Raw genomic sequence first — 10,293 nt, forward strand, 5'->3', positions numbered from 1 at the left:
GCAGTGACTTACTCTATAGTACACAATAAAATGTACAGTATAGGCCTATGGCATCTTGTGAGATGTTGACTTATGAATATGAGCCTAAGAGAAAATGTGTGCAGTGACTAAACAAAAGCTTACAATACAAATAAAAACAATAGACCGGGAATTGATAGATTTTATGTCGTACTGTTAACTAATTAATTCATTTGTGAGGACCTCTTGAAAAATATAGCGTTTAAAATCGTTTAAAAATACGTGCTTCCGATACACACGCTTTTATTTTGAAAGGCTTCGAATCAACTTCCGGTCCTCACAGTGCACTTCCGGTCCTCACAGTGCAGGTGACGGTCTGCAACAGGGTCCTGACAGTGCAGGTCTGTGGGTCCTGACAGTGCAGGTCTGCAGCCAGACTCTCTTGAAAATCTCAGACGCAGAGGCATTTGTCGTTCAGCACCATCTGCAAAGAGGGGAAGTGCAGCACCTTTTTTCTCTGTAAATGCGCAGAGAAAATGCTCATCTGTGCTTTAAACGCATTTAAAGCACTGATCATGTCGGCAACAGTCTTACCTTTGCCTTGCAGCGCACAGTTCAGATTGTTCAGTTTTCCAGTAATGTCCGTCAGAAATGCCAGGTCAAGTAGCCACGCAACGTCCTCCAGCAGCGATGTGTCTTCGTCTCTAGATTTCATAAAATCTTTGATCTTCCTCAACAGCGACAAAAACCAAAGCAAAATCCGTCCTCTGCTGAGCCATCGGATGTCCGTGTGGAGTAGCAGGTCCCCATATTCAGCCGACAGCACCTCCAACATCACCTTGAAACTTCGGTGTTGTTTAGCTTTGGAACGGATGCTGTTTATGATCCTCACAACAGGAGTCATGACATGCTCGAAGCCGATCACCTTACAAAAAAATAAATAAAATCAGTCTTACTCAAAGCACTTAAAAACAATAACCAAAAAGTGCAGTAGGCCTAGGGTAGGTCTACAAGCAGATGCGGAAAATATGCCCAATAATCATAATTACAAATAGGATAGTAGGCCTACAACAAGGATAAAATAAATCAATAAAATACAAAATGAAAACGCACCTTTGCACATAAGGCGTGCTGGTGAATGATGCAGTGGTACTGTACGAATTTCGGGAACGCTGGGTCGCTTTTACACCGGGCGATGAACCCTGCATGCCGTCCGGTCATCGCAGGAGCCCCATCTGTGGTAATCGACACCAGCTTTTCCAGTGGTATGTTTCTGTTGTTGAAAAACTCCTTCACCGCGTTGTAGATATAAACCCCCCTTGTGCTGGTTTTTAGGGGGAGTAGTGTGAGAAGTTCCTCTTTTGTAGAGAAATCTTGAAACACCATCCGAACAAACATCATCAGCTGCGCCGTGCTGCTGCTGTCGATGGACTCATCACATTGGATGCTGCACCTGCACTCCGCGAGATCCCGGTCCAGCTGATCGGTCAAGTTGTCGGACATTGCTGTCACTCTCCTGACCATTGTGCCTGCCCCCATTTGAACATCAGCTACAGAGGAGAGCACTTCCTTCCCATATTGCTCGTCTTTAAGCACAGTGTTCAGAACTATCATCATAGTTTCCTTGAAAAGGTCTCCATCTGTAAATGCCTTCTTCTTCTTTATCAGGTGTTCTGTTGCTCTGAACGAGGCTTCGGTAGCTTTCTGAGATTTTTTAGCTGGTCTTGTGAAAAAAGACTGTTGCTTGCACAATCCTGCCTTTAGCTCACTTACTTTTCCCACTCGTAGTGCGCTGCCCGGTGGGTAGTTAGCATATAGCTTGCGTGAGAGGTCTTGAAATGTCTCTCAACATTGTGCCGCTTTGGTATCGCCACAGTCGCCCGGCAAATGAGACACACGCAGGCATCTTTTACAGTGGTAAAAAATAACTCTTGCTCACATTCACTGTGAAAATAATACGTTCTCTTTCTTTTTTCTGCCATGTTTTCGATTCACTGGTAATCATCCGTTCATCTTGACTTCGCTTCACTGCACTGGACTACTGACTCGGTCTCCACGCAACGGTTGTCGTGGAGACCAGCTAGGTCCAATCTTCGTAATCTGAAGCATTTTATTTTACACAAATTATGTTTTATAAGTAGGAAAATGTTTATATCCGTGCATACTGCATATTGTTATCTTCTTACACGCAATGCCAGAGATTTAAAAATAATAGAAAGTTTAACAACGAATAAAATAAAGTTGTGTCACGTCACGTGAGAACTATTTCGCGCCTCGCGGGCGACTCGAGTAGTCCTCGAGGACGCCATGGCGCCCGCGGGCGACGCGTTGGTGACTAGTGCCTTTGACATGTTCATTCCTGCCTTAATCATCATCAATGTCGGGATAATCTCTTTTGAGCACTATGGTCAGCCGCAGGTAACGCGTGCTCACACACACCGCTGATGGTGATGAAAGCTCCAGCCTTTTCAGGTTAAGGTATTTCACCCAAATTTTAGATTACAGCTACTACGGGTTCACCCTCCTCCTGATCGGTGAAATGGTGCTGAAGCTGATTGCTTTTGGCTTATCTAAAGAACAGGTAACACATTGGAATGAGGGATAATTGTTGTTCCTCTGCGTCTTTTTTGTTGCATTTTAAGACCCCGACATCATGTGTGTGTGCCCTTATGTATGCCTGCGTTTAGGTGGAACTTGATGGACATGGCTATCGACGATAGCCATGCTGACGAACATGATGGACATGCTGACGACGGAAACTATCACGATAGGCTTCTCGGCATTATGGGGATGAGCCATATGATTCCCTTTAATCCCAGCACCCTGAGAGTCTGCAGAGTCTCCAGAGTTGCACAAGGTAGACAAACAAACACACACAAAAACAAACATTTTGAAATCTTTCATGATAAAGGTGTGTACGCACACAAATGAGAGAATTTTCCTCAACAATCCCTGTCTCTCATCAGTGAGGACCAAGAGGTTAGGACTTCTGATAAATACCATCAGCAAGACACTGTCTCAGGTAAACACACACACACTGTTTGTTAAGGTTACGGCAGTAAAGTGGACATGAATTAATCGCATAGCATTTATCCCATTCAAAGCTCGAGTAAAGCCATAAAAGAACTGTGTTTTAAGTGTGCCACAACTCATAATATACGTTAGCAACCATTCGGTTAAACGGAACTATAAAAAGGATTGCTTAGTATCAAATTAAGTGTTAAAACCTGAGAGAATGAGTTGGGTTCTCTGCTGTTTGTTTGGGCCATTTTCCAGCTGTGGACACATTTATCCAGCACAGTAACCTCTAACAGCACATCTGACATTGAACATGAGTGTGCACTGCAGACAAGTGCAGTACCAGATGTTGGCAGGAGAAAGTGTGAAGAAAGCCACAGTAATGACCCAGTCATCTTGAATTAGTGGATGTGCTTGGTTTGGTCTTTCTGGCCAGCAACACGGTCAAGAAAAAGACAGTTTTATGAAAAAGGCCCAGCACAGCGGCGGCGTTGTAGGGAGACTGAAGGCTGTTCCGTCACTAAAAACTAAACTGCCAGTGGAGATTAAACTTTCACCAAATGGAGACATTTTTAAATCCAGGTTAAAAACATTTCTGTTCTCATGTGTCTATGCATGAAATCTGCACGATATCTTTGAACTTATCTGGACTGTTGCTTGTTTTTAAATTAATTTAAATGATTTTATTTGTTTCTCTTTATATTCTTTTATGTATTTTTAATGCTTCTTCCACTCCCTGCTGCAATGCTTTTATTTTATGTAAAACACTTTGAACTGTTTTGTACATGAAATGTGCTACAAATAAATTTGATTTGATTTGATTTAAAAGAACACAAGTCTGATCCGCAAACTGACAGCGGATCTGGTTCAAATGTTCGTGGTGTCAGTAGTAGACTGACCAACGGATTTTAGACCAAACGTCATGGTTACGCTGAGTAAAAAGGCAGCTAAGGGGGCTGACAGTAGCTCTGCTGTAATTGTCATTGTGGCGTTTTTTTATTGTTTATATGTGGTTATAGATTCCCAGCTGGCAACTGGAGAGCTGTGCGTTCACAAGTCCCCGTCGTCCCCTCGCCCGCCACCCGGGCAAACCTCCAGAAATTCGACCAATCAGACCACACTAAAGCCAGATCCCCTCAGTCTCAGGAGGAACCTTCCCCACAAGAGAGCTTTCTCCCGTTCTAAACTAATTTCAAACTATTTGGAGTTAAGAAGTGTGCGATGCTAATCTAGTGGTAGCCAGGATTAAGAATTAAACTGATGGAAATGATCGTGCCATGTCCGCTTTATTCATTTTGATTGGACAAGATTAGAAGCGTTAAAAATCATGTCCCTTCACATGTTTTCAGACTTTAAGGCAGAAAAAGTGGTAATCATTTTCAGATCCTACTCTGTAGGAGTGGGTGAGTAGTCACAGAATCACATGGCTTATCAAAGTGTCACAGCAGTTACACTGGAAAAAATGCCCCTCCAAAAATAAGTAAGAAAAACAACAAATACGTTTTTGCTTGAAATAAGCAAAAAAATCTACCAATGGAACTAGTGAAAATCGGCTTGTCAAGATTTCTTGAAATAAGATGTGACATTTGGGACTTTTGAGATAAAAGTGATCTTGAAATTAGCTTAAAAACCTCTTCAAATGTCAAAAAAAGCTTGTTTCAAATGAAATCCGACTCAAAACAATTTGTTTTCAAGACTTTTTCATTTAACAAGATATTCAAGATGTATTGTCTTCAAACAAGTCCCTATATCTGGCTGAAATAGTACTTGTTAGGCAGTTGTGTCTTATATCAAGTGTCATGAGATATTCTGACTAGAAATGAGACAAATATACTTGGTAAGATTTTGATTTTTTCCAGTGTATGATCTGCGGCACAAATAAGCACCTAATTCTGCACCCTTAGCGTGGTAGTTGTGGCTCAGTTTCCACAGTTTAGTTGACCCCTACGCATGATCAGACTGAATCCAGACCTCTTTTCCAAAAAAAGGATGCGGATCGTGCTGTTCTATCTGATTTCAGACAGAACTGTTGTCCGTTCCACTCGGTTTCCAGCATCGTTCGGATTTTTCTGTACATAGTAAAGCTGTACATTCAGTGCATTTGTCCTTCTGAACTCTTTGCAACCAAGAATGATAAAATGTAAACGCTGTGACAGAGAATTTACGGAGGATTTAACGCAAGCTTTTTTTTTCCAGGTTGGAAACATCTGTCTGCTCTTCCTGTTCTTCTCTTTCATCTTTTCCGCGCTGGGGGTGGAGCTCTTTGGCAACTTAGGTGAGTCCCAGTAGCATGACAAGCATAAAAACACAAACTTTCTGCAAAGGAACATGGTCGGCTAGATGATTTTGTATTTGCATTGCAAATATTCTCCAGTATTGTGGAGAAGAGCTTTAAAGAGTAGCCAAACACCTTAGTCAAACCAGATCTTCTTTTAAGCAGTTTTGTTGTGCTAAATCATTCATATCATTCAGTGGAGCTGAATTAAAGGCCTGTTCCCGTGGAAGATCACAGTTCTTTCAGATCTAAACTCTGCCTCAAAACTCTCTGTCTCCCTTAGGACAACCATGAGAATCTCCATCAGCAGCAGAGGAGCAGTTAGAATAACTCCAACCGGGGCCACGCCAGGGGATCCATCAACACATCAACACATGTGAAATCAACACATCAATATATATATATATATATATATGTATATATATATATATATATATATATATATATATATATATATATATATATGTCAGTAAGAAATGTACATAAATAAAAACATATATATATATATATATATATATTATCTGTCTTATCTCTTTTGTGCCTCCTTTTTTTTCACTATTATTGTTACATTATTGCTTTTGTTTTACTCTAAATTATAAATGATGCCTCCACACCACAGTGTACTCCAGTTTAAAACATGTATGGAAATATGGTTTTATCATTTCTAACCAATGATACGAATGATTACTGATGATTAGCTGAATCACCATGACTGGATTTAGTTCCATTTATTTTGTATTAATGTGCTGACGTTGTGCTCTTGGATTTTATGATTGTATTTTATTAGGGACCGAAACTGCAAGGACCCTATTGTAACTGAAGGAGTTATTATTATTATCATTATTAATATTATTATTAATAATAAAACTATGATTATATGTGCGTGTTCAGGCTGGGTCCAGCATTCACCGTATGAAGTTTGGGACAGATTGGATAATGTATGTGGGAGTTAGCGACTTCATTTTTTTGTGGCGAGTGATGGCGAGTCATCGAACTTTGAGGCGTCGCCACAACCACGCCCTTTAAGTTGAAAAAAGGTTTCTCCATGATTCTTTCCCCCCATGTCTTAAGAGTAACCTGGCCAAGTTTGAAGTCTGTAGCATTAAATCTGTAGGACGAGTTCGATCTTATGCAAGGCGTGGAATCGGGCAAAAATGGTACCAAAACGCACTTTCCATCCAAAATGGCCGCCTTCCTGTGGACGTGGGACCATGGGACCAAATTTGGGAAACAGTTTGGTTCCAGCAGACGCTGTGTCCTGTTTCCCCTGCAGACAACTTCAGTGCAACAGTGGCTATAAGGATTCTGCTTTTACCAGCAATGGAGTACGAGATGGGAACAATATTTCAGTCAAGTTACAGAAACAGGAACAATCAGGACACTTGTTAGTATTGGAAATTAATTCCACACCGTCACCGTCATGTCCTCCTTTTTGATTTTGAAACAGAATCCTTGTGTTGTTGCTATTAATTATGCTAAATAACTCGTTTTTACGCCATTTTTGGTTAAAAAAATAAATAAAACGTTGATTTCGGTGCATTGCCAAATGTCGGGCTCACCCGCCGCCTATGCAGGTGTACCTGATAAAGTGGCCGGTGAGTGTATAATGAATATATGTGATTAATGGCAGTAGTCCCAGCATTGAGCCCTCAGACAGTCCTCCACTAATAGGTCTGAATAACTTTTAGGATTCACTGTGTCACAAGCTTCATGTAAACCTAGAAAATGGCTGTAAAGTGTTGCTTGTTGTCCAAGGATTCTATTAATTCATTAATTCATTTGTTCCAGTTATGCAAAGATGCTGTTCATGTGCAACCTGGAGTAAAGAGCTGGTAAAAAGCAGCTACAACAGTTTCCATTGCAGTTAAAACAGCACAGCGGCACTAAGGGCGACCGTTTAAGCACTGATTCGAACACCCATTTCCCCTGCATATCAACCTGCTTTGGGAGGAAATGAAGTCTTGTTTTACTCAAGGTGTCCTTTAGTTTGAAATGGAGTTTTAAGGGAAAATGTGACTGATTGTTTTGGATGCTTCCCATGATGAAGAGTGGCTATGCAGTTAGAGTTAATCACAAGCAAAGCTATAGAAATTCTAGAGCCATCTGTCTGACATCTAAAGTTTGGCCAGCATTGTGTTATGCCTGTGTAATTATATGAAGAACCCTGGCAAAGAAATGAATAAATAATGATTAAAAAAAAGATTTGTACAGATGTTATTGCGAGGATCAAGGACCCAAACTCACAAACTTTGAATAAGCTTCCAGTTGCAGAATAGAAAGCTGATGTACTATCAGTTGCCCTATGGAGTCCATGTAATTTAAGAAGAGAAGCAGGCATTAAAAAAACTCTTTAACTAAACACCTTTTTTTGGGAAATGTTCACTTAATATATTGTGTATGAGTTGCAGTTGAAGAAGTTGAAACAAAGAATTGTTTTCAATCCAGAGAAATAATGACTGTGAGAGGACTCAAGCCAAAAAAACCTTGAATAACTTTACAAATCTCTGCTTAGAAATGAAAAATAAAGTTTTATGTTTGCTTCAAGGGCTTTCTTCTTTGTTTTTCTGTCTAGAACACGATCTGTTCAGATATCTCTGCTTGGGTTGTAAAGCGTTGACTCTGACCTCACTTTCTCCTTTTCAAACATGTTAATCAAACAAGCAATCTGAGCTGAATTAAAAGCGTTTGGTGTGGGTTTTTTTTAAAACTCACTCATATGTTTGTTATGAATCTGCATGGCTGCTTTTGCTGGGTTTACAAAGCAGTAACTCTCGTGGGATTCAAACCCACAATCATCTTTCATTTATGAACTGAAAGTCCAACGCAGAGCCTGTTCCTCCTCAGGTAAGCCTCTCAAAATCTCATCTCAAGATACTTTAAAGATACATTCCACTTCAAGCCATTTACAATCCAGTTCTTTATAAAAACAATAATAATAGAACTAAATCAAATTCAATAAATTCCAAATTACTCATGCAGAGCCAATTAAAAAAAAAAAGAAAAATAGCCTAGCAAAAAAAAACAACCAAACAAAAAAAAACATGCGTTAATAATTATCGGCGTTACATAATCAATGCGTTAATCCAATAATAACGGGTTAACTCACCCAGCCCTAATTAATGCACATGAAAAAAGGACACAAATGACATAGATTAGTAATTTTTGAAATGATCTATAAACTCTATGTCAGTCATATCCCATGTTTGAATCCACATCAATGCAAATATTGCTGAAGATAGTGTTGTTCCCCCTCTCTCTGCCCCCTGCTTCCTGTCTCTCTACACTGTCCTATCTAATAGGCATAAAAAGCTCCCCAAAAAAATAATAAAAAAATATATATATTTGTACTAAATTGTCATGAAATGGCAGAGCGCTTACAGAGGTGTTTCCCACAAAGAAAAGCTTAGAGATGCCGTTTGACTTGACTGGTCAGCTCCGGTGGCTTGAGCAGCCATTTCCAACCATTCTGCATCAGCTGTGCTGAAACACTAAAGTTGAAGAAGCATTTTATTGATTGGGAGCCCCAAAGAGCACGGTGAGAAAATGTCAAATAGTAGAATACAGTTAACAATACTTACAAAACAATTTTTTGTCATCATTGCGTACACCAAAAGCGACATGCAGTGCAAGACTTATAATATAGAAACATTTAACCATCAAATTTTTCTATACTCGCTTCATCCAATTCGGGGTCCCTGGGAGGCTCAGGTACACCCATGACGGTTACACTTCATCAGTACTTCGATTTCATGGAGACTCGACACCAATAATGATAATTTGTCTTGACTTTTTTCACTCGCTAGTTTGTGTGGGCTGCATTGGACTGGTGACCTGTAGGTTCCAGCCCACCCGAGACCCTGAACTGGATTAAGAGATTTTCGAAAAATGGATGTTTAGTTTAGCCAAATGTTCCTCTTTATAGCTGTTCATCACAATAAGAATAAAGATTGACAGATCCTGTGTAACCTGTTTGCTGCTCTAACATATTGTATTTACTCTGTAATACCTTACATGATGAGTACAAATGGCTGCTGAACCAAATATCAGGCTTCTGGTCTGTAGAGAAACCTCAAACACACCATCACTTATTGCTTAGTTCCATCAATCATCTGTTCTCCTCTCCTCTCTTTGACAACAAAGTGAATCTTGTTTGGACGCAAAACAATTACGCTGGCTCTGTCACAGATACAGCCGCTGAGTGCCTTCTTTTCTCGGAAAGAAAGCCAAGTTTTTGATGCGTCTCCCTGCTTTGTTCCACTTCCATCGCCTCAGCCGTCTCAGCTATCGCTGTTGGCCAGTCGTCCTGCTATTTGAGATGTGCTCCCCGTGCCTCTGTCTGCAGGGAGTCTGTGACAGGCTTATCTTCCCTGATGCTCACTCACCTGGAATAAAGGAGAAAAAAAAGTAGGGCTGAAGGGTTTTGCAGCTTCTCTGAGCGCCTTCTGCCAGAGCTGAAACCCACACATGAAAAGAAAAAGTCAATTTCATTGAGAATTAAGTCGGTACAGTGAGACATGGGAGGAATCAAAAGCTAAACCAATGAACAATAAATGTAATTATCAGTCTTTTTTTCTTGCTTTCGTTTGCTTTGTTGAAAATATATCTGGAAATATTAGAAAAAGTTACCGCTGAGATGCAACATTTCAGTAATTTTGTTTCTTAAGGTTTTTTTTTGCTGTAAAAGAAGCCAAACAGACTGGAGCTGATTCAGTTTAAAGCATCACACATCAAACAATAAAAAACTGATTCATCTTTTATTTTTCACTTTGTGAAAATGTTCCCTATTCAGCGTTTTTTCTAACAAACTTTTCCATTCCCAGTGTGCCAAATACTGCTGTTTTGTCAATGCCAATGGTGCCAGTGAAACATGCACAAAGTGTCATTGGAGCAGAAGTTGGTTTTGTCCTGGAGACCTCAGTTTCCACTCACAAGCAGTTAATATGACAGCTGACTTGTTGTTTGGCTATGTTGTGTATGATGTGGTTAGTACAGTCTATTTCGGATAAGTGATCAGACTTCATCTGTTGTCTTTTTTTGTCTCT

General features: G+C 40.1%; 1 long non-coding RNA gene across 1 annotated transcript; it reads left to right on the top strand.

The window, feature by feature from the left end:
* The first annotated feature begins 2,924 nt into the window (after nt 1–2,924).
* Nucleotides 2,925–5,658, top strand: LOC142379443 (uncharacterized). The gene is made up of 3 exons (XR_012769688.1): nt 2,925–2,980; nt 5,173–5,251; nt 5,535–5,658. It is a non-coding gene; the product is annotated as an uncharacterized LOC142379443 (long non-coding RNA).
* Nucleotides 5,659–10,293: the final 4,635 nt, after the last annotated feature.

This window comes from Odontesthes bonariensis, chromosome 4, assembly GCF_027942865.1.
Source record: "Odontesthes bonariensis isolate fOdoBon6 chromosome 4, fOdoBon6.hap1, whole genome shotgun sequence".
In the NCBI taxonomy this organism is placed as follows: domain Eukaryota; kingdom Metazoa; phylum Chordata; class Actinopteri; order Atheriniformes; family Atherinopsidae; genus Odontesthes; species Odontesthes bonariensis.